General features: G+C 41.0%; 1 protein-coding gene and 1 non-coding gene across 5 annotated transcripts in view; both read left to right on the top strand.

Moving 5' to 3' along the window:
• LOC145401209 (alpha-ketoglutarate-dependent taurine dioxygenase-like) overlaps positions 1–25393 on the top strand; it is a 276565-nt gene that overhangs the window by 169399 nt on the left and 81773 nt on the right. The window lies entirely within an intron of this gene.
• On the top strand, positions 15552–15670 carry LOC145401452 (5S ribosomal RNA). The gene has a single exon (XR_013897602.1). It is a non-coding gene; the product is annotated as a 5S ribosomal RNA (ribosomal RNA).

Here is a 25393-nt window from a genome sequence, read left to right as displayed (position 1 = left end):
TACAAGGGAGCTAGGGCTACGGTGCGAATGGATGGTGAGCTGAGTGAGTTCTTTGATCTCAAGGTGGGACTGAAACAGGGTTGTGTGATGTCTCCATGGCTGTTTAATATATACATGGATGGGGTTGTAAAGGAGGTGCAGGGTAGGGCAGTGGATGTGGGGGTGGCTTTAATGAATGAGGGTGAGATTTGGAAGCTTCTGGTGTTGCTGTTTGCTGATGATACAGTATTGTTGAGTGAAGATGAATGGGAGTTGCAAGGTTTGGTGAATGAATTTGGGACAGTGTGTAGGAGGAGGAATCTGAAAGTTAATGTAAACAAAAGTAAAGTTATGGTGTTTGAGAGGAATGAAGTCACAGAGTGTGCAGTGAGGTTGGATGGTGAGGATATGGAGAATGTGAGTGCATTCAAGTACTTGGGTAGTGTGATGAGTAAGGATGGAACTTTGGGGGATGAAGTGCATGAAAGGGTACAGCAGGGAAGGAAGGTTGTTGGTACACTGAGAGCAGTGATGAGAAATAGGGAGGTGAGTATGGAAGTTAAGAAGTCACTGCATGATAGTATTGTGATCCCTACCCTGACGTATGGAAGCGAGGCATGGACCTTACAAGAGGGGAACAAGTCAAGAGTGAGAGCAGTGGAAATGAGTTACTTGAGAGGAGCATGTGGAGTGACGTGGAGGGACAGGTTGACGAATGAAGAAGTGAAGGAACGCTGTGGGGTGGATGTGGATGTGGTTGAGAAGATTAGGAGAAATACACTGAGGTGGTTTGGACATGTGGAGAGAATGGAGAATGAAAGACTGACTAAGAGGGTGTATGTGGGTGAGGTGGGAGGAGGGAGAGGGAGAGGTAGACCAAGGATGAGGTGGAGGGATGGAGTTGAGAGGTATATGAGGGAGGGGGGGGTGAGTTGGGGGGAGGGTAGTCAAATGGTGGGCGACAGAGCGACTTGGAGGCGTTTTGTCTGCGGCCACCCTTTGCGGGATTAGGGCGTCGGGCTATAGATAGATAGATAGAGATGAAAAATTAACTAAAGAAATTACTGTATATAGCTTTAAGTATTTATTGGTGAACTGATGATTTGGAAAGAAATGTTGTACAGTAAAATTATCACGGCTCCCTTGCTCACACATCAGCGGTGTGTACAGCTGCGGCCCACCCATTTCTTTCTCATCCGACTGCTGTTATCCCACCCCTCACTTGTCACTTGGCTGTTTTGCAGATAATAGAAAAAATACTGCATGTACTGTAGGTATTGCTAGCACAGTGATTTTGTCAAACAAAACAAACCTTCGTTTCTATCAACTTGGTTTTATCTTCACTGCCAGTGCATATGCTTTCTAAGATGAATTTAAACTATATAAGTGCACCTCACTTTGGAGAAAGCTCTTTGTGGCCTGAATTTATACAATGTATAAATTCATCTTAAAATGCATTTGCACTAGCAGAGAAGATAAAATCTAGCTGATGGAAATGAAGGTCTTTTTTGTTGGGCAAAATTATTGTTTCCAATTCCTATGTATTTATTCTATTATCTACAAAACAGCTGAGGCAAGTGAGGGGTGGAGTGATGGCAGTCAGGTGAGGAAGAACAGGGCAGGCCATGGTCATATACACAGCTAATGTGTGAGCAGTTTAGCATCTAGCATACACCCTACTCCAGCAAGCTAACATGTCACTGGTGTACTGTTGGCTAACCTTCTGACAGACAATCATGATCACTCTTCTTGCCATCCACTCACTAATTAGTAAGGCAATCTTATTAGAGAGATGTTGGCTAGCAAGACTGCTAAGTCATTATAACAGACGTCTGTTGCATATAGAAATTCAATCTCCCTTGATAGGCTGGCTTTTCTTGTTCATATTTTGTTTCATTGAAGACATGAGTACCATAAAAGGAAACTTGTATATTACCGGTAGAGAAAAACAGGAAAAACAGTTGTTACGTTAAACAGTACTGCCTGAAATTACAGCTCCACTATATTTTTCAGCTGTGCCCAAAGTGCTTTAGCAATGTCTAAGCCACTCAGGATTCACCCAGTTACAGTACTGTGTTATGAAACTGGGATAAAATTTACTGAGTAGCATAGTTAATACAATATTTAAAATTTACCGAGTAGCAAAATTAATGCAGTATCTGCAATCAGCAGTGCCAGAGGTATTCAATGTAGCATCCACCATTTTTGTTGTATTTTCAGCAGAGCGATCAGAGTGATCGATCCCATTCAACCTGTGCTTCATTGCTGATCAGAGTGATTGATCCCGTTCACCCTCTGCCTCACTGCAGTTGTAGCAAAGCTATCATGATCAGTGAAGGTGAATGCAACCCAGTGCATGTGTGTTTGCGGGTGTGGGTGTACATAAGGAGGGAGGAGTGGGAGAAGTCCAGGTAGGGGCTCGGTGATAAATCATCATCATCATCCGGATCTCCTTTCCCACCCAAGGGCAGGGTGAGGAGTAGCAATGTCCAGACAACACAAACTTGCCCAGTCCAATAGGTCACGCTTCCATTCACTCATCATTCAAGCCCCCGGAATCCTGGCTGTACCGGATACGCCAAAAACATTCACCACATTCTGCAGCTTGACATAAATGTATCCGATTGAGTCAATCCGGACACTGCCATGCTCACAAGGGGTGCCAGAATCCCTGATCATGCACTTCTCTTCACAACATTCATCCAGCCAGGTCGATCTCTTGTCAGTTCCCTAGCCTCACTGACTTCCAAACCTCTCTTCCTCAAACACTCATCCACCATATCTCTCCACCTTCTCCTTGGCCTAGCTCGCCTCGTTCCTCCTTCAGATTTGCTCAGGTATACCTTTTTCACCACTCTATTGTCATCCATTCTTTCCACATGACCATACCATCTCAGGACACTTTCTTTGATTCTGGTGTCCACCGACTTCCTCACTCCACACCTTTCACATCGTCATCATCATCATCATCATCCGGACCTCCTTTCCCACCCAAGGGCAGGGTCACGAATCACATTATTTTGTATCCTACCCACCCTCTGTACTCCACATACATTCCTCAGCAGTCCCATCTCCACTGCTCTTACTCTTGAATTTTCATTTTCCAAAATCACTTAATCATGGCAGTCGTTTCAGTGATAAATCATTTGTCATAATCTCTTCAGCTTAGTAACACATTTTATAGGTTAATTTATTATTGCTCGCCAGATGACTTTATTCAATTCAAAAAATATCTTGTACTATAGGAGCTCATGTCGGCTGAGTCAAATGCCCGTAGTTTGAAAAGTTTTGCTTGTGCTCAGTAAAAACATTTGCATTATCAATAATAAGAGAATAATTGCAGAATACTGGTCAGCCCATGCTTGGCAGTTTCTTTGACTATACTGGCAGAATAAAACATGATAAGAAAGAGGAAGGCTTTCCCTCGCTTACCTAAACTTTTGGCTGAAACTGGTGGAAAATGTTTGAGGGAGTGACACAGGATTTTGATATGATATTTAACCCCCACCGCACTAATTCTTAACAACCTTATTACCTTCCCAGTTTCATTGTGCTAGGACTTATTTTTTTAATATTAAGTTGATTTTCTGTCATCAGATCAAGTGTTTCTGAGCTCAAACTTTTCATAACCCTCGTCTTTTTGTAATTTATGCCTCATGGGTGAGTGTGAGGGTGGTGATAAGTCGCCAGCACCGTGGCAGGTAGACTGGTGTGAATCCGCAATCGCTGGGCTACAAATGAGAACTGAATTACTAAATATGTGGTATTTGGCAATTGTGGTGTGGCAGGGCTTGGCAACAGCTCCTGGTGGCATAGAGGGAGACTCAGCGTTCCCATGGAAACCATTGATGCTTCCTCGTGCTTGAAATTATGGCATGGAGACATGTTGCCTCATATGAGGCAATCAGCATGGCAAGGGGTGGCCTGCATATCTGAACTACTAAATACAGTCACTACTCGTTTTACGTTGATTCAGTATACAATAATTCACTACAACAATAATAGAAAAGTTCCACCCCAAAATCCGATTTACGATCAATTTCCCGCTGTAATGATATTGCCATTGGAAAATTTCGTACCAAGCACCAGGCACATGCAAGGTGACCATCGCTTGTCTCAGGTAAGATGGCAGCCCCAGCATGTAGAGCATTGTTTTGGTTCAGTTGCAGTCCCGCCACCCCTTTAAAGCCCTGTCTTTTCCACTCGTTCACTTGTGCCCCCCAGCTGCTGTCACCTCTCTGCCAAGCATCGTGCTACTGTAGGCCTATACATCGTGTAGCACCAGGCCAACGTTGCGCAAGTGTGTTTGTTGTGTTGTTGCAATGATTTACTGTACGTTAGCAATGCTGCCTATATTGGTGTGATAGTGATTGTTCTGGTCATGGAGACAACTTGGACCAACGTTTCAGTCTTGGGTAGGTGACTTTGGGAAGTTGAGTTGACGTAACCCCCCTTTTATAATGTGTCTCAATCTCCCGATTTATGATAAGATCATTATACGTTAAGGTATGACCTGACGTAACCCCATTGTAAAACGAGTAGTGACTATGTGATATTTGGCAACTGCAGTATGGCAGGGTTTGGCAGCAGCTCTGATGGCGTAGAGAGAGAGCCAGCGTTCCCTTTGAAACCACAGACGCTTCCTTGTACCTGAAATTACGGCAGAGACCCTTTGCCTCGTGAGGCGATCAGTGCACCCAGGGGTGACCTGCATTTCGCCACATATGAGGCGATGAGTGCGGTGGGGGAGAAGGATTGCGTGTAGGGGATTCAGGTGGCAGAATGAATGTCAGTGTGTCTCAGTACCTATCCATCAATAATTTTATTTATCTAGCACTCGATCTGATATTCATCTTGGCATTTCCAATACAAAATTATTTTCTGATACAGTATTTGAGAATGGAGATGTATTTTTTTTACGGTTTTCTTTGAGCTGTCATGTACCATATAATGGTAGCTCACTACAATATGCACTGCGAGTGTTGCATGCAGTGTGTGTGTGTGTGTGTGTGTAATTCACCGGATCGGTCAGGATCACTTGATGGTCGTGATCGTCAGCTTTTTACCCCCCCGGAAGGGAGCTGAGAGCTCATATAGTCCGATCTAAGGGCAAGGCTGTGACCTTCACACACGCACACACCCGTCCCCTTGCTCGAGGGGGACAGTAACCACCCACTTTGTCAGTGAAACTTTTCGCAACTTGAGCGAGGCGCGAACTCCCGCCCACCAGTTGGCAAGCGAGAGCGTTACCACTGCACCAGCGAGCGGTGTGTGTGTGTGTGTGTGTGTGTGTGTGTGTGTGTGTATTTACCTAATTGTGATATACAGGAAATGAGCTACGCTCGTGGGTCCCGTCTCTGTTTCTCAATGTCAAATTTAGCTTTAAACTCGTTTAAGTTTTTAGACTGGACGATCTCTTTGTCCAGGCTATTCCACAGGTCTATACATCTATAAGGAAAACTATATTTCTTGATATCCTTCAAGCAGCTTGGTTTCTTCAGTTTCATTGTGTCCTCTTGTTGCTCTCTTATGCCATAAAAACAGATCTTCTTTGTCAATTTTATCTACTCCCACCATGGTCCTGAACACTGCAATCATGTCTCCTCTCTTTCTCCTTTCTTCTAAGGAAGGCAAATCCAGCTTTTCCAGTCCCTCTCTGTACAACAGATCTGCCTGACTGGGGACCATTTTGGTTGCTGTTCTTTGTATTCTCTCAATCTTATTTATATCTTTCTTTTTGTGTGGGGACCACACTACTGCTGCATATTTTAACCTGGGGCGAATCGTTGCCACAATCAATTTTTTCATCATCTCCTCATCCATATAATGAAAGGCTATTCTTATATTGATCAGGAGTATATATCTCTCTAACTGCCTTGTTAATGTGTTTTTCAGGTGACAAACTGTCTTGGACCAGCACTCCCAAATCTTTCTCTTCTCTCGCTTTTGTGAGTGGTTCATTACCCATCAAATAATTCAATGATGGCCTCTTGGTACTTTTACCCATTTCCAATATTTTACATTTTTTTGCGTTAAATTTCATTTCCCACATCCGGCTCCAATCATGTATCCTATCCTGATCCTCATGCAGCATTTTACAATTCCCCTCAACCTCTACCTTCTTCAAGATCTTTGCATCATCAGCAAACAGACTTGCATAACTGTTCGCTCCATCTACCATATCATTTACATAAATCAGGAACATTACTGGTGCCAACACTGAGCCCTGTGGGACTCCACTTGTTACTTTCCTCCATCCAGACATCCTATCCTTTATTACTGTCCTCATTTGTCTGTCTCTCAAAAAGTCTCCCATCCATTCCAGGAGGATCCCCTTCAGTCCTCCTATATGCTTTAGTTTCCACATTAGTCTCTTATGAGGTACCTTGTCAAAGGCATTATCCAAATCTAAATACACACAATCCACCCAACCGTCTCTCTCCTGTAGCATGTCAAGCGCTCTTGAGTAAAATCTCAACTAGTTGGAAACACATGACCTTCCACTTCTAAATCCAAACTGACTATCAGCCAAAATATTCATCTCTTCCAGATATTTTATCCATCTATCTTTCAGAATTCTTTTGCACAATTTTGTGACCATGCTGGTTAGGGACACAGGTCTATAATTCAGTGGTTCTTCCCTGTTTCCTCCCGTATAAATGGGTACCACATTTGCCCTCTTCCATTCTTGAGGCACTTTCCCCTCTTCCAGAGAACACACAATTAAACTGTGAATTTTATCTGCCAGTTGGTCTTTGCATTCCTTCAGTACCCAATTTGAGATTCCATCTGGTCCAGGGGCTTTCCTTACATCTTGAGTTTCTAGTAATTTATTCACTTCCTGTACTTCCACTTTTATATCTTTTATCACCACATTTCTAGCCACTACCGCCCCTTCCACAAACTCCTTTTCATTAGTGAAAACTGAATGGAAACATTTGTTCATAATTTCTGCTTGCATTGCTGCATCTTTATAGATCTCTCCTTCTACTTTCAGTTTGGTGATTCCTTCCTTTTGTTTCAATTTGCCATTGACAAATCTATAAAACAGTTTGGGTTCTTCCTTACATTTGTTTATTATACCTTTTTCAAAATTACATTCTTCCTCTCTATGTATTCTTGTGTATTCATTTCTAGTTCTTTTATATTCCTCCTGTGTTCTGTTGTTACCTCTCTTTCTCCAATTGTTCCACACCGTGTCTCTTTCTTTTTTTGCTATCATACACCTTCTATTAAACCACTCCTTTTTCCTGTTTTCTTTTCCCCTTACTCTTGGCACAAATTTATCCACTCCTGAATTATAGAAGCCTAGAAAAATATCCCACTTCTTCTGTATCTCTTGATTCTCTGAATTTTCTCCAATCTGCATTATCAAAAAATTTTCTCAAACCTGTAAAGTCTACTTTCCCAAAGTTGTATCTTCCCTGTCTATAAAGCTCGTCTCTTGGCTCCACGTTCCCTGTTATCATCTGGAACTCAATGACCACATGATCACTTTTTCCAATAGGACACAGATATTCCAATGATTCTATTACATCAGGTTCTTTGGTAAACAGTAAGTCTAGTCTTGCTGGTGAGTCCTCACCTCGGAACCGTGTCTCTTCTTTGACCCATTGCGTCATCACATTGTTCATTGTTATATTTAATAATGTAGTGCCCCACGAGTCTTCGCTGCCTCCTGAGTCCCATTCCTCCCAGTTCACCTCTTTACGATTAAAGTCACCCATTAAAATTATGTTGTTGCTTTTCTCAATCATTTTCTGTAAATAACTAGCCATGTCTGACAACATTTCCTGGTATTCATCATCACTCCATGCTCTTGTCTTAAGAGGAACATAAACTACTGCCATATCTGTCTTGCTATTGTCTCCAGTTTCTAATTTCTTATTTATGACTTCGGCCCTGCCTTCTCCCATTTCCACGGTATCTACATTCATGTTGTTCTTCACTGCTATCATCACTCCTCCTCCCATTTTTTCTTTTCTGTGTCTTCACCACAGTTTGTATTTACCGTCTCCCATATATCATCAGTATCTTCTCTTAATTTGGTCTCTACAAAGCACATAACATCAGGTGTGTGTGTGTGTGTGTGTGTGTGTGTGTGTGTGTGTGTGTGTGTGTGTGTTCTTACCTAATTGTATCTTTACAGGAATGAGTCAAGCTCGTACTGTCCCGTGTCTTAAACCATATTTATCGTACATATCCTTATATTTGTGAATTGTTTTGGCACACACTATTTCATTCGGTAGTGCATTCCTGATCAATTGCTCAGTTTGGGAAACTGAATTTCCTTACGTCTTTATCACCTCTCTTCTTATGCAGTTTTTTGCAGTGTCCTCTTGCTGATGCTTCTTCATATGTTAAGTAATCATTTATGTCTATTTTCTCCTTCCCTGATATGCACTTATATAGCATTATCATGTCACCTCTTTTCCTTCTCTCCTGTAGTGTTGGTAGATTCAGTTTATTTAGTCTTTCTTCGTAGCTTAGGTCCCTTAAGCTTGGTATCCAACTTGTAGTGGCCCTTTGAACTTTTTCAATCTTGTCTATGTGTTTTTTGAGATGAGGACTCCAGACTACTGATGCATATTCCAGGGTTGGTCTAATGAATGATGTTATTATCCTTCTTAGCATGTCTTCATTTCTGTATGTGAATGCTATTCTCATATTTGCAAGCAGTGTATACATGTTCCATACCTTCGCGCTGAGGTGGTCAGCCGGAGACAGTCTGTTATTGATAATCACACCTAGGTCCTTCTCTCTTTCTGATGTGTATAGGGTTTTATTTCCTAACTTATAATCCCAATCAGGTCTTTTTCCACTTTTACCAAACTTGATTACATGACACTTGTCCACATTGAATTCCATTTTCCATGTATTACTCTATTCATGAAATTTATTTAATTCTTCTTGTAGCTCTTTACAAGAGTCTGTGTTAGTAATTCTCCTTTGTATTTTTGTATCATCTGGAAACATATTCAGATAGCTCTCATTTCCAGTGTTACTGTTTATATCATTTATGTACACTAAAAACATGATTGGTGCCAGCACTGAACCCTGTGGTACTCCACTAGTCACTTCTTTCCATGATGAGTAGTTTCCTCTTGGTACTGTTCTCATTTCTCTTTTTATGAGAAAGTCTTGCATCCAACAAAACAGTTTGCCTCGAATTCCTCCTTGGTGGTACAGTTTCCATAGAAGTCTTTGGTGTGGTACTGTGTCAAAAGCTTTCTTGAAATCTAAATAGATACTGTCCACCCATCGTTCTCTTTCCTATATTGTGTTTGTTACTCTGTCATAGTAGCTCAACAGATTAGTAAACCATGATTTTCCTTTTCTGAAACCAAACTGTCTTTCTGTTATCATACTGTGTTCTTCTAGATGATTTACCCGAGCTTTTCTCATAAGCTTTTCTAATACCTTGCTTACAACACTGGTCAGTGATACTGGTCGGTAGTTCAGTGGATTTTGTCTATTTCCTTTCTTGAATAAGGGGACAATATTTGCTTTTTTCCAAATATCAGGTAGTTTACCTTGATTCAAGGATTTCTTGAAAATTAAAAATAATGGTTTACTTAACTCCATTGCACATTCTCGTAGTACCCAACATGAAATTTCATCAGGACCACTTGCTTTTCCTCTGTCTAAATTACTCAACTTCTCCTGTATTACTTTTTCTGCTATTTGTATATCTGGTAGTATGTGTGGACATGCTTGTTCCACATAGTCCCTCTCAAATTTTTTTTCTTCTGTAAAAACTAATTGGAAATTCTTATTTAGTGCTTCACAAATATCTTTCTCTTGTGTATAAGTGATTCTCTCGTCCATAATGGATTGTATTATATCTTTTACTTTGGTTTTGCTTCTGATGTAGCTGTAAAACAGCTTTGGTTGATCACTACTTTTATTTATTATATCCTCCTCAAACTGTTTTTGGGCTTCCCTCCTTATTCTTGTATAATCGTTCTTGCCTGTTTGTAATTATTATACGCCCTTTCACTATTGTGTCTTCTGTATCTATTCCACAACAAATCTCTTCTTTCTTTTGATATTTTACATTCTGTATTGAACCATTTCTGTATTTTCTTATCTGCTTCTTTCTGCTGTGGGATGTACTTCTGGACTCCTATTTCATAAAATTCACAGAATTTTTTCTATACAGCATTTAAATCTTGTCCTCTAAGCTCATTTTCCCAATCAACGTCTAAGAAATACTTCTTTAGGTCTTGATAATTTCCCTTTTTATAGTTTAGGCTCTTTTTGTACCTTTCATTGCTGTTAACTATGTCATATGCTATCCTGAAGTTGTAATATAGTACTGCATGATGGCTTTTGCTGAGTGGAGGGTGATATATTAAACTGTCAATATCATTTTCTTGCCTAGTAAATATTAGATCTAGCACTGAAGGTACATCGAGTCCTCTTTTTCTGGTGGTTTCCCCTCACATGTTGCGTTAAGAAAAACTCTTCACGAGATCCAGGAGCCTTTGGTCCCAACAGCTTTCTTGGCTAATTATATCTAGAGTATTGCAATTTATATTTGTATTAAAATCTCCAGTTAGTATAATTCTTTCCGATTTCTCTTCCATTTTATGTAGTAATGATCTTAAACTCTGAATTGTACTCTCTGCCAGGTCCTCATATTCGTCTCTTTCCCACGTGTTTGATCTGGGTGGCATGTACAAATTGGCTACAATTACTTTCCCTTCAGATGTGTTGATCTCTACTGCAATCAGTTCTACATGTGATGGTATATCTAGTTTTATTTCATTGACTTTTTAGATTTTTCTTGGTTAATATTATAATTCCTCCTCCTTTTTTTAAATTTCTGTCTCTTCTCCATATATTGTACAGTATTCCTCTAAGTTTAGTATGTCATTGGATATCCTTGGTGTTAATTTTGTTTCAGTTAGGCATATTATTTGTGGTTCATTTTCTCTGACATAATCATTGATCTCTAGTAATTTAGATACCATTCCATCCACATTTGAGTACATCAACTTTATCATCTTGTTTATATATTTGTCATGACATGGTTTTACTACCTTCCTCCTTTTTATTCCATTCTGTTTGTGTACCACTTTCATACCTGCAATCCTATTACTTTGTAAAAAAATTTCTTCTTCTCCTCTTCTGATCTTCCCTCATTTTTTGTTTTTGCTTCCTCCCTTTTCTCTTTCAGTAATTCCAGTTCCTCTTGTGTTAGGCATTTTTTTTTCCATACATTTTTGAACTCCTCTTTTTCCATAAGATTCTTTGCATTTTTTAGTATCTCCTCCACAGTGTTTACACTCTGGAAAGTCACCTTTAGAGGTCTTGTCCTGCTTTTCTCGTATTTCCCTAACCTTTTGTGTTCCTCTATGTCTTTACTACATATTTCCTCTGATACTTCTTTCAGTAAGCTCATTACATTTGCCATCTCCTTTTTGTTTCTTGTGATCTTGTTTTTTACTTCTTCCTCTTCTATACTGGTGATTACTATAGATTTGTTTATATCTACTGAATCTCTGACAAACTTTGGATTGTTTTGGATTATTCTTTCCACTTCCTGTTTAATGCTTTTTTCCTCCACCCTTGTTTCTAAGTCTTTCTTTACTTTCACCATTTCAGCATACATGGTTTCCACATCATTTTTGTAGCTTTGCACAGCTTCATTCACCTGTGTTATCTTCTCCTCAATATCACTGCTTTGGTCTGTCAGACTGCTTACTTGCCTAATTGTCTCTGTGTCATTTTTGAACTCTTCCATATCACTCTCGTGATTGACTACTGTACTTGCCATTACACTCTTTTTCTTCCTAAGTGTACTCAGTTCCACTGTTAGTTCACTGATGGTTGTGTCTTTCTTGTTGGCCTCCCTTCCTAGTTTTTCTATTTCTTCCTTTTGCAAGTGCATCTGCTTCTTTATTTCATCAATTTCATTTTTGAAAGCCGTTTCTAGTTTGTGTACACGTTCAACCAGTCTATTATGAGTCTCCACTTCAGCCAGTTCTTGGTAGAAATCATCATTTTGCTTTCTACCTTTATCCCTTTTCTTTTCCAAATTTGTGTGTGTGTGTGTGTGTGTGTGTGTGTGTGTGTGTGTGTGTGTGTGTGTGTGCATACCATAACAACTGGGAAGCAGCAGTGTTTCTAAGGTGTAACAGTAGATGTTTTCAATATACTCTGTGTGTTTTGAGGTGAATTACTGTTTTAGTAATCTGAACAGTTAAGAGTGTTTTGTTAATTGATTTTGCAAGGCAAACGTAGCTGACAGCGAGAGAGTGATAACAAGAGAAGACGGTAGAGTCAGCTGTATACCCTGTTCCCACAGCCTCATTATATTAAACTTCAGTTGTAAAACATTGTAATTTGCCTTTTGTTGAGTGTGTGTATACAAGTGCTGCATTTTTATATTAGTGTGAAGGTATTTAGAGGTGAGTGGGAGTGAATAGTCAGTGATGGCAGCGAAATAGTGTTCAAGAGCATGTTTGTATTATACCAGTCAGCTGAACAGAAAAGACTCCTGCTGTCTTTCATTTGTTTGGATATTTTTCAATTAAGGAAGTGAATGTGTTGTCTGTAGATAATGAGACGTCAGGGGCAAGATGCAGTAGTCACATATCGCACTGAGTAGAGACAGAATGTGGGAAAATACTTTAACATCAGAGGTGTGGAGTACAAATCCGACAAGTATGGGGTACTTTTAGGGTTCATAAAATGCTGTAAACGTTCACAGTACTTGTTTTCTAAAAAACTCAGTATGTTTTGTCTGTGATTTTAGTGTATATACAAACAGCTTACTGTATTTGGAGGTATAGTATATTTCTACTTTTAATGGTCTTTATATTTTCTTAAATGAATGAAAACACTGATTTTATTGAGTTCAGTTGTTTTAAATTCAAGAAAAGTAACATATACTGATACATATTAATTATACTTTAACTGATGATAACATTGATTATTGTATGAAAGATATCAGACAGTTCATTGTTAAGATGGCATCATGGAACTAAGCTACTTTTTTAAAGGAAAGGGTTGTTTGCTTGTTTTCTTTTCTTTTCTTGTACTGTTATTTTACATAAAAAAAAAAGAAAACTGACTGATGGCCAGTACTGAATAGAGATTCTGTGAAAACTACCTATATCAAGCAATCTTTCTGCAGTCTTGGTCAAGACAAATGTTTTTTTCTCAGAGCTATCCCTCCAGAATTAGGTTGCATCTTTTACTGTGCTGCATCTTTTACAGTAAACTCCCAATTATCCAGCAGAATAGAGCCAAAGGTCTGCCAGATACTGTCAAAATGCAGGATTATGCAAATGTTCCCCCAAGAGGCCCCTAACCCCCAACCCTGTAACACTTATCTGTCTGACCCCTACAAAATGCTGTAAAATGTCAAAAAAACAGCTTATAAATGTTCCAAATAATAAAACAATGTACAGTCATCCATTAACATCCACGTTTTTAACATACACTTTTTTAAATATCCGCGGGTGGATATAACATAAATGGTTTTAAATATCCGCAGGTGGATATAGTACCCCTGGGGATAGGTTTTTTTTTCAAGAATACTTCCCCAGTATACCTGCTTGTCGTAAAAAGGCGATTAAAAGGGTTGGCGGAGGGTTAGTGCCCCTCCCCAGAAAACAACTAACTAAAAAGACAAACAATAAGCCTCGGACAAGGACTGACCAAAAAATGACGACCAAGGACCGGACAAAGGACATGGTTATTGGAACTTGGAATGTAAGGGTAGCGAATGATGAGGTGAAAGAGAGAGAGATTGTCCAGGTGCTTGAGGGTGCGAAAGTTGATGTATGCGGAAAACTGAAACGAAATGGATAGGTGAGAGTGTGAGAGAATGGGAGTATGGATGGGGTATATGTGCAGGAGAAGGTGAGAATGAGAGGGCAAAGGAAGGAGTATGTATAGTTGTGAGTAAAAGATGGAAGAAGAGCATAAGAGAGTATGGATCAGTTGGGTCAAGGATTATGTGGGTAAAGTTGAAAGTTGGAATACAAATTTGTGCGATTGTGTGTGTGTATTCGCCAACGCAAGATCGTGCTAAAAGAGTGAGAGAAGAGTTCTGGACAAATGTGAAAGTGTGCATGGAAAAGTTTGGAAGGAATGAGAGAGTGTTTTTGATCAGTAATATGCATGATAAAGTAGGGAATGTGAAGGTGGATGGAGTAGTTGGTGAGTGGGGTGTGCCTGCTGAGATAGATGAGAATGGCAGTGTGTTAGTGGACATTTGTGCTGGGAGGGGGTTGGTGATAGCCAATACCCTCTTCAGGCACAAGATGATCCGCAGGTATACATGGTGAATGATGAGAAGGATTGGTGGTGAACTGAATGAAAGGAAGGTAATGATTGATTATGTGTGTGTGGATGAAAGGATGCAAAAATGTGTAATGGATGCAAGAGCTTATAAAGGTTGGGGGAGTGGACTTTCTGACCACTACTTGGTGGTGGCCAGAATCAAGGTCCAATTAGGATGGAGAAATAGAAGAAGGGAAGGACGGGAAGAAGGAGTATTCGTAAAGAGGGTGGAAAGGTTACAAGAGGATGAGAAAAAGACAGAGTATAAGAGAGAAGTGGAGGACTGATTGGGCAAATATGAATTGGAGCAGATGGGGGACGTGGAAGGTGTGTGGAGGATATTTACAGAAGAAATATGTGCAGCATGTGATGTGGTGTGTGGGGATGAAGAGAAGACGGAGGGGTGTGCAAGGAACAGCGTACTGGAATGAAGAGGTGAGACAGGCTGTGGCACAAAAGAAGAAAGCATACAATGAACGGATGAGAAATAGGGGCGTGGAAAAAGTTGAGAGGCAGAAGAGAGAGTTATATGTAGAAAGAAAGAGAGAGGTGACAAGATTAGTAAGAGAGAGTAAGAAGAGGAATTTGGAAGGAACTTGAGTGTAAAGTGGAGGGACTGTAAGAAAATGTTCTGGAAAGAGGTGAAAAGAGTAAGACAGGGTGGAAGTGAAGTTAGCAGGGGAGTGAAAGATAAAAATGGTAGATTACTAGTGGAGAAGGGAGAAAAAGTGAGCAGATGGAGAGAACACTTTAAGGAATTGTTGAACATAGAGGATGGAAGTAATGCGAGTATAAGTGGCTGGGGAATGGCTGGGAGGAGGAGGGAGGTGAGAGGACAGGAAGAAATCAGTAGGATAGAAGTTGTGGAAGCAATGTAGAAAGTTAAATTGGGGAAAGCCCCAGGAATTGATGGAGTGTGTGGTGAAATGCTGAAGCATGGGGGAGAGATAGTAGTAGAATGGATGTGGAAAATGTGCAGATTGGCCTGGGAGGAAGGTAGAGTCCCAGAGGATTGGAAGTCAGGTATAATTATTCCCTTGTAGAAAAAGGGGAAAAAGAAGTGTGTGGTAATCATAGGGGCATCTGTCTTCTTAGTATAATAGGAAAAGTGTATGGTAGGATACTTATTGACAGAGTTAGAGAAAGAACAGAGGAATTAGTTGGAGAAGAACAGGGAGGCTTTAGGAAGGGAAGAGGTTTTGTAGATCAGATATTCATTCTTAGATCTTTAGTGGAAAAGTTTCTAGAGAAGGGAAAGTTGTATGCGGCTTTCATGGAACGGCCATACCACGTTGAGTACACCGCTTCCCGTCCGATCAGCGAAGTTAAGCAGCGTTGGGTCTTGTTAGTACTTGGATGGGTGACCGCCTGGGAACACCAGATGCTGTTGGCATAACGTTCTCCCTACATGTCAAGTGGGGTTGGTGGAGGATTAGTGCCCCTCCCTGTAAAACAATTAACTCTAAGCCCTTGGCCACCCCATTTGGGATACATGGCATCTGGCAATGAATGAATGAATGAATATGACAGGGTGGATAGACAAGGATTGCGGAAAGAATTAAGAATATATGGAGTAGATGGGAAGTTGTTGAATGCTGTGAAGAGTATGTATGATGGTGCTAAGGCTGCAGTGCATGTGGATGGTGAACTGAGTGAATTTTTCTCTTTGAAGGTTGGGTTGAAACAGGGATGTGTCATGTCTCCATGGTTGTTCAGTCTGTACATGGATGGGGTAATAAAAGAGGTACGAGGTAGGGTAGTGGATGTTGGAGTGGCCCTGGTGAGAGAGGGTAGTGTTTGGAAACTCCCTGTACTGTTGTTTGCAGATGATACTGTGTTGTTGAGTGAAGACGAAGGGGAGCTGCAAGGCTTGGTGGATGAGTTTGGGAGAGTGTGTAAGAAATCGAATCTAAAGGTGAATGTAGGAAAGAGTAAAGTGATGGTCTTTGAGAGAGGTGAAGTCAGTGAATGTACAGCGAGGTTGGATGGTGAGGAATTGGAAAATGTGAGTACGTTTAAGTACTTGGGTAATGTGATGAGTGAGGATGGAGGTTTGGAGGGTGAAGTGCTTGAAAGGGTATAGCAGGGAAGAAAGGTTGTTGGTTCCTTGAAAGCAGTGGTAAGACGCATGGAAGTGAGCATGGAAGTGAAAACGTTACTACATGACAGTATTGTGGTACGAACTCTAACGTATGGAGGTGAAGCTTGGACGTTGCTGGAAGGACACAAGTCAAGAGTGAGAGCAGTGGAAATGAGTTATTTAAGAGGAGCCTGTGGAGTCACATGGAGAGACAGGCTGACAAATGAGAATATAAAGGAGCATTGTGGTGTGGATGTGGATGTGATAGGAAGATTAGGAGGAATACGCTGAGGTGGTTTGGCCATGTGGAGAGGATGGAGGGTGAAAGACTGACGAAGAGAGTGTATGTGAGTGAGGTGGAGGGGGGAAGAGGGAGGGGGAGGCCGAGGATGAGATGGAAGGATGGGGTGGAGAGGTATATGAGAGAGGGGGGTGAGTTGGGAGTGGTGCAGTGAAATGGCAGGGGACTGGGTGACGTGGAGGCGGATTGTTTGTGGCCACCCCGAACGGAATTGAGGTGTCTGGCAATAGATAGATAGATTTTATCTCGTTGAACTCTACTGACACTGTTCACTGCAAATGTAACATTATCCCAGGCACAGTTCATGGCTGTTTTAGTGATGGCATTATCCAGTTAATCAAATATAACACTCTTCCTTTTGGCCACTTCATTTATTTATGCCATTAATTCATCAGGGGAAAGGTTAGGACAGGCTGGGAGTATTTCTTTTCTTCCGCGTACTCTCAATGAGCTGGTCTGAATCAGTTTGCTGCCCCCACCCCTCCCTCTCTCCCTTGTAGTCAAAACTGGTTTGGTGCCCTCCCCCCTCTCTCTCTGTCGTAAGTAATACGAAGCAATTCACACCCAAATTGCACTGAAATCATACCAGAGTGGCTGAAAGTGTTATTTTATATTATATTGTGAATTACTGTGGTAAAATACAGGTGACTTAGTGATATTTTTGCGATAATCAGAGAAGTCATGATGCTAAGCGCATTAGCTAGCAAACATTTTTGCGGTCTCTATCTTTTGGCCACTTAATTTATTTATGCCATTAATTCATTAGGGGAAAAGTTAGGACAGGCTGGGAGTATTTATTTTCTTCCATGTACCCTCAATGAGCTGGTCAGTTTGCTGCCACCCCCTCCCCCCTCTTACCCCTCGAATAGCTTGTCTAAACCGGTTTGGTTCCCCCCCCCCTCTCTCTCGTAAATAATACGAAGCAATATGCTCCCAAATAGCACTGAAATCGTACAAGAGTGACTGAAAGTGTTATTTTATATTATACTGTGAATTACTGTGATAAAATACAAATGATTTAGTGATATTTTTGCGATAATCAGATAAGTCATGATGCTAAATGCATTAGCTAGCGATCATTTTTGCGGTTGCAAACTGCAGCACTGCTATGAAATGACTCATGACATTATATCAATAAGCTTTATCAATAAGCTTTGTAAAAGTAAGTGCTAATAAAAGTCATTCATGAATTTTGATAAAGTTTGTAATGATTTTCCTCACATCGTTACTGTTTTGCTAAAGTCTAACGTAAACACTGGAATATCGTAACAAAATCATAGGAGTCTGGCTAGAAGTGTTCTGTTTTCATTATTATTGTAATTATTGTGATGAGGTAATGTGGCTGTAACCCTATTTTGTATGAAGAAAATCTTGTGGTTTGGTGGAAGTTTCCACCTCCCTGGGCTGTTTCTTGTGTCAGACAGTCAAAACACACCTTGTATTCTCTCAAATCTTTCTCTGTGCTTGGAGTGCCTATGGATATGCAATTTGTTGCAAACGATAGTAGAAAGATTGACATTTGTCTGACAAAAATTTTTAGCTCAGGATTAAAAAAAGAGGGTTAAAACACAAGATGAAAACACAATTTTTTTTCCTATTTCTCTGCAATGAGCACAGTCAGTATGTTGTCATCACAGCCACTGCAGCCAAAGGGTTAAGGGGGGTCCAGGGGTGTTTTTAAGGGTGGCATCAGATATCTGCGGATTTTTAACATTTGCAGGTGTCTCTGTTACCTAACCCCCGTGGATGTACAGGGAGCACTGTAATGTACTGTTAAGTACTCTGTAATTTTATGTACAGAAGCAGTTTCATGTTGACAGTGAAGTTAATATCAAAGTCTCCCAAGCTGAGAGACCTGCTTTCTTTCACCAGGCAGTACTGTATAAACACATGCATTGTAAACCCTTACCAAACACTACAAATTGTCGAAAAACAGCTAAAAGACGTTCCTAATATTGAAATGACTGTACTGTAATGTACAGTATTCTGTAATTTCTTGTACAGAAACACTTTTCATGTTGATGGTGGTGATGATGATGGTGTTGATGTAAAGACATTATTCAAGAATACAATAATGCCCAAAATAAACAAAACATCAAAAAAACGAAAAAAACAATAAAATGAAGCATGCTTCACTGTACTGTACTGTGTACACCATACAGCTCTTTCATCTATCAAAATTCTAGCAGATGACTCCGCCACATAAAACAAAACTGTTGTCATGTAGTACAAGGACAAACATCACTTGGGAAGAAACAGTTGTCTACATGATTACAGTAAGCAAGGTTTTGGAAGAGACTTAGAGTGCCACGTAGGCTTGTTTGTATATCAGCACCATAGTGACGGAGGAATATAGTGGAGAGTGAGAGAACCAGGAGTAGACTGTAGCACCAGCCGAGCAGGGCAGTACTCCCAAGGTGATGACAGGGAGAGCTGGAGCTCCCGTTTCATCAGCCCTCAGTACTAGGTCCCGACCATCCCCTTTTGCTGAACTTTTTCAGTGTCTCAGTAACAGAGAGTAGGCCAGCATGCTCTCCAATACAAGTTTCTCTAACTGTCAACACCAAACTACATGCACAGTACACACCACACTTCCTTATAAAAAAAAAAAAAAAAAAAAAAAAAAAAAAAAAAAAATCATGGCAGCAAAACACATGGCCTCAGAGTCCCCAGGGGGGGGGAGGGGGACCATAAATGCCTCCACCTTTTGCCCCTCTCCCAGTGATGACTTGTGATACCTGGAACCACTGTCTGACTCTCTTCATTTCTTCAACATTCATGGCCTTTCCTCTAACTTTCACTCTGTTGAGCACCTCCTCTTCTTCTCTAAACCTCACCTTCTTTTTCTGAGACTCAGCTGTCTGAGGCAACTGACAGCAGACCCTTTTCTGTATCCTCCTACTTTCTCTATACTCATTTCAGAGCCAAAGGTGGCTGGTATATACGCAACAACTTATCTTGCTCTCGTGTTCCTGAACTCAATTCTTCTGAATTCTCTACACTCTGGCTTTGGCTTTCGTGTCATTCTCTGACTACAGTAAAACCTCACTATATCGGACTAATTGGGGCCTAAGCCAGTCCGAAAAAAGCGAAAGTCCGATAAAAGCGACATCAGGACTCCCCCCTTGACTTCTCCTTTTGTTATGCACAGAGGCTTGCTTGCCATTCATGCATTTATTCTCTCTTTCTCTCTCTCTCTCTCTCTCTCTCTCTCTCTCTCTCTGCACTGGGCACTTCTATTTTACTTTACATACATTTAACTTCGTCGTCACCTTCATCTTCACCTTCCCATTCATTTTTACCTTCTCTTTCAGTTCACTCTGACATTCACATTCACTTTCATATTCTCTTCCATGTCATTTCACATTCACCTTCACCTTCACACTCACTTTCACTATCACTCATTTTGAATTTCTCTTTCACCTTCACTTGCAACCTTACTTTCACATTTTCACATTTACCTTTACAACTATTCACTCACCTTCACTTTTGCCTTCCCTTCTATTACTATCACATTCACCTCCACCTTCACTTACACCTTCACCTTCACTTTCACTTTCAACTTTTCTCACTTTCACTTTCATCATCACTTTTACATTCATTTTCACCTTCATTTTCACCTTTACTTTCACTCTCACTTTCACCTTCACTTTCACCTTCACATTCACCCTAACTTTCACCTTCACTTTCACTTTTGACTTCATTTTCACCCTCACCTTCACTTTCACATTCACGTTTACTTTCACCTTCATCTTCACTTTCACCCTCACTTTCACCTTCACTTTTGACTTCTTTCACCTTCACTTTTACATTCACTTTTACTTTCACCTTCACTTTCACCCTCACTTTCACCTTCCACTTTCATTTTCACATTTGACTTCACTTTCACCTTTCACTTTCATTTTCACATTTGACTTCACTTTCAACTTCACTTTCACTTTCACCTTCCACTTTCACTTTCGACTTCACTTTCACCTTCACTTTCACTTTCACTTTTGACTTCACTTTCACCTTCCACCTTCACTTTCACTTCTACTTTTGCCTTCACTTTCACTTTCGCCTTCACTTTCACCTTCACTTTTACTTTCACCTTCACTTTCACCTTCACAATGCCTTCACTAACCTTCACTTTTTCATTCACTTTCACCTCTCCCGGAGGCAGAGAGAAGGGGAGGATATATAGGGGAGAGAGAGAGAGAGAGAGAGAGAGAGAGAGAGGAGGGACCAAGGTTTTGCCTATCTCCCTCATTTGTTTATGCCAAGGGGATGCCACTTGTCATTTCTGTATTTACTCTCTCTCTGTTGACTCTGACATTCCATATTCACTTGTGTGCTCTCTTTCACCCTCACTTTTACTCTCATTTTCACGGTTATTTTCATTTTCAAATTTACCTTTCTCTCTCTCTCTCTCTTTCTCTCTCTCACCGGAGAGGGACGGGGAGGAAGGGAAGATATGGAGGAGGAGAGAGAGAGAGGAGGAACCAATGTTATGGTATCTCCTCCGTTTGTTTGTTTATTCATTTATTTCACGAGAGGACTGCTTCTGGCTTTATTGGACTTCTCCTGATGCATAAGAATTTAGTCCACTTGGCTCCTCGAGTCCGATAAAAGTGAATTCCACTTTATTGAAGTCCATTATATTGAGGTTTTACTAATATATCTGTGCTGTTTACCTATCTCCTGATTCTACTGACTATCAAAAATTCTTTGACTATCTTACTTCAATGATGGAATGCATTCTATCCATTTCTCCTTTCTCTGAAATCTCCATTCTACGAGATTTCAATGTTCACCACCACCTTTGGCTCTCCTCTTCTTTCACTGAGCCACCTGGTGAACAAGCCCACACCTTTTCTATCCTTAACCCCTTAACCGCAGGGCGTCACTTTCATGACACTTGGGAGCAAGCGATCATACCATGGGGCATCGCTTTTGTGATTCTGTGTTATTTTGAATTCACCCGGGCTTCCAAGTGGGGGCTTGTATCATCTATCAGTACTGCCAATGTCCAACACTAGTCAGCACTCCTAATCTCATCTGTACTCCCATCCATTGTTGACAATTTAGCCATTTCTCCCCGTTCTTGACTCCCCTCCCTACCCCCCCTCCATTACCCTATCCTCTCTCCTGCCCGGCCGTGCTACGCTAAGTAAATCTTCCCTGGAATTTTTCACTGATTTCATCCATTGAAATAAGCCCTATGTCCTATTCTTATACCAAATAATATATACAAGAAAGAAATAAGGTAAGTGAGAGTGCCATTCACCTGGAATTGGCTAATTATCACCTGACAACACCTCACGTGCACTTGTTCGCTAGTTTTCGCTGTTTTTTTCCCCTTGAAATATGCCGTATAATTTATTTTCGTAATAAATATACATGTAAGGAGGGAAGGGAGAAGCCTAAGTGATATTTACATTCACCTGGAACTACCTAATTTATAATGTATTGTCTAGATTTCCTGCCAATCATTTCAGTGCTAGACATAGCTGTTTCAAGAGCTAACATTGGTAGCTCTGAATATCCCCTAAGTAGGCCTCCACCCTGGCCCTCCGTTATCAGTTTACTCTCATCTTCCGAAGTGAGGGTACGTATGTGTCTTCTTGCTGACTTCAAGGACTTTTTCACCCCCATGCAAAGGGCCCTGTGACCTTTACCCCCTACTAAACCTCGTGTGGAAAGAGGTAAAGGGCTGACAATTGATAAAAGAGTGACTACGATCTTTCTGTTGAGTAAAACAGTGCAAGTGGAATTGTAAATAATGTGTAAATAATGTGTAAACAGCAAGTGAAAGTAATGAATGTAAATATACGTGAACAATGGAATATAGTTTTATAAGTTACTTCAAGTGACAGTGCATAACACAGTGTAAATAAAATAGAAATGTAAATAACGTAAATAAAATAGAGAATGTAAATAGAAATGTAAATGAGTAGTATTATAAGAATACGAGTATATACCCTAGGAGTAATGAAAGTGAAAGTTTCACTCTAGCATGTCTGAATGCTATGAGTTATGAGAGTGAAGATGAAAGTGACATTCACTGTCAATGCTAGTATACAGGATGAGAAAGTGAATGCTACATATTTTACTGAAAGAAATTGAATCCCTACAGTGACAGTAAACTAATACTACTGAAGGAAACTTATGGATAAAGACTGTAGATATATATAAGTGTTATATAGTAATAGAAATATAAAGTGTGAGGGGTTTTATGAATAATAAATGACAGAGTACCAAGAGCGAACTAGTGCCAGTGCGACGATCAGACGCGCTTGTAATTTCCATTGCTTTCACAGTGTTTTTTTTTTTTAGTATGGATCCCAAACTACTTGAAAATTGTAGAATATTGTTTATAGTGTTTGTATCTGGCTGTGGTAATCATATTACGGGTTGTCGGGAAGTGTAAAGTGGAGACTTCGTTACCCTACTTCAGAGGTCTCCACAAGTCCTACGGTAACCGACGAAGGCTCAACAATCATTCCAGGAGAAAGCTGAAGGTATGTGCCATAAGCATATGTAATTTTATTATTCTAGGACTAATAACTGATTTTTGGCAAATATTTTTTGAGAGTCTGTCGGAACCCAAATAACCCCGCGGGACACGCAAGTCATTGGTAAACAAGCCCACGGTGTAGGGGTTAATGACCTAGAGCAGCTTGTACAGCACCCTACCCGTATCCCTGACCGCCTTGGAGAGAGCTCCAACATACTTGACCTTTTCCTTACAACTAATCCTTATGCTTACACCGTTAATCTTTTCTCTCCGTTGGGCTTCTCTGATCACAACCTTATCACCTTAACCCTGAGCCGCCGGGGTGTAAACCACCACGGCTCACTCCTCCCTATGGGCAATTTCCGAGATTTTGGGAAAAATACCCTTACTTCAAACTCTCATATCTGACAAACTATAATACCTAGAGATTCAAATGAAAGTTCATAAGACTTACCAACTCATCCTCTTTGCAGTGAAGCTATCCCGAGGTCTCTAGGTGGTCCCATCGATGAGTAAGGATGAGTTGAAGACGAGTGGTTTTTCACGTTTTGGCGCGCTGCTCCGAACGCGGGCCACTGGCCATGGCATTGTCCCAGCCGGCTAGCGTTGGCAGCACTGATTGGAGTGGTGATTGTAACACTGCCCGAGCGTCCTTGGAATGTGGAATATTCCACTCGTTTTTTCGACTCCTTACTCACCACCGTGAAAATGAGTCATCACCCGGTTCATGTGGCTCACCCAAGGGTTTACCGCCCACACCACCATGCCACTAAGCCCCAAGATGTGTGGGAAAAGAAATATCTCGTCGTTTTACTGTACTCATTTCTTCCGTAAATAATCATATTCCTCCTTTACTAAGACACTTAGAAATGCACTTTACATCACAATTACGGGTAATTGCCCTTTGACAAGTAAATGCTGTTGCTCTTTCACGCATTATCGTAGAGTATGAGGTAATTATTTGTACTGTAAATCAGACTGCTTTGTACTAATCAGGGTTATAGTGAAAATCATAGAAATGTTTTACTCAACTAACATTATTTGTACTTCACATCACAGATACACTGATGCTCATATTTGGCACTATCCCCCTGAGTATTGAGTGAAATAATTTAGGTATACTGAAGCAGGTATTGTTCACTGTGGCCAGCTCACAAGTGGTTTTCTTTCAGGTAACTGGTAGGCAAACTCAAGGTATATCCAATAATTTTCTAACCAATATCCAGTAAACAGTATCAACTTCTGAATTGCACTTACTCTAAGTCACTTATATGCACTTGTAGAACTTATAAAAGACTTATATCTTAGCACTTTCTATAATTCACTTACAAAATCACACATTTCACTCATTTATGAAAATACACAAACTTCTGCACTGCTGTACACTATTTACACTTCCCCACACACCTGCTTAGTACTCATACCACTCCCGAAGGGCTTGGTTGTGGAGAATCTGCCCTTGAAGTGGTAGGCTGAGGTGTGGGGGAGCGCAAGCAGGCGGCGAGAGTGTGGGGGAAACGGCTCTGCAGCGTTTTTTTTCCACAGATGACCGCCAGGTCCGCGGTCACTTTCCCGATGTCCTGGGTCATCTTGCACCTCCTCCTCGCCGAAATCATCACTCTCGTAGACTGTCCCTTCCTCATGGAGAAGTCGGAGAGCCCTCTCTGGCGTTGGAGAGCAAGTAGGGGTTGGAGGGCAAGAGAGCTCACTCTCCACATGGTAGCTTTTTTTTTTTTTTCCTCAGAGGACATACTTGTGCTGAGTATACGAGAGACAGTATCGTCAAGGGCACGTCCTATGGCACTATCACTAAGCCCTTTACCTGGCAATAAGGGCGGAACTTTCGCGGGGATTGACGAGGCAATCGGCCCTTCATGCGGTGGGACAATCGGATGATGTCAAGGAAGATGACGTGGCTCCTCTCGCTACCACTGCCGAGTACAAACTGAACAGTGCAACCGCAGGGTACCTGGGGGTCTTACCTACCCCATAGGTATCACAGAAAACGGTAGTGTAATCAAACAGTGGCAGGAAGATGAGTGCGGTATAGCAAGGCAACTGGCGGCCCTCCACGCCCTCAATCCTGTCGTGCATACACGTCAACCGGCGGATAAGGGTTAACCTGTCCTATCACTCCAGTACGGCCTGCGGACCCTCCAAAGAAACATAATCTGTGGCACTTTGGAGCTGCAGATTGGGAGGCCCTCAGGCAGTACATCTTTGATTTTCCATGGAATGC

The sequence above is a fragment of the Coenobita brevimanus genome, chromosome 55 (assembly GCF_032717465.1).
Source record: "Coenobita brevimanus isolate Jiangsu-jjx chromosome 55, ASM3271746v2, whole genome shotgun sequence".
NCBI classification, from domain to species: Eukaryota; Metazoa; Arthropoda; class Malacostraca; order Decapoda; family Coenobitidae; genus Coenobita; species Coenobita brevimanus.
This window is presented reverse-complemented; position numbering and strand designations above follow the sequence as displayed.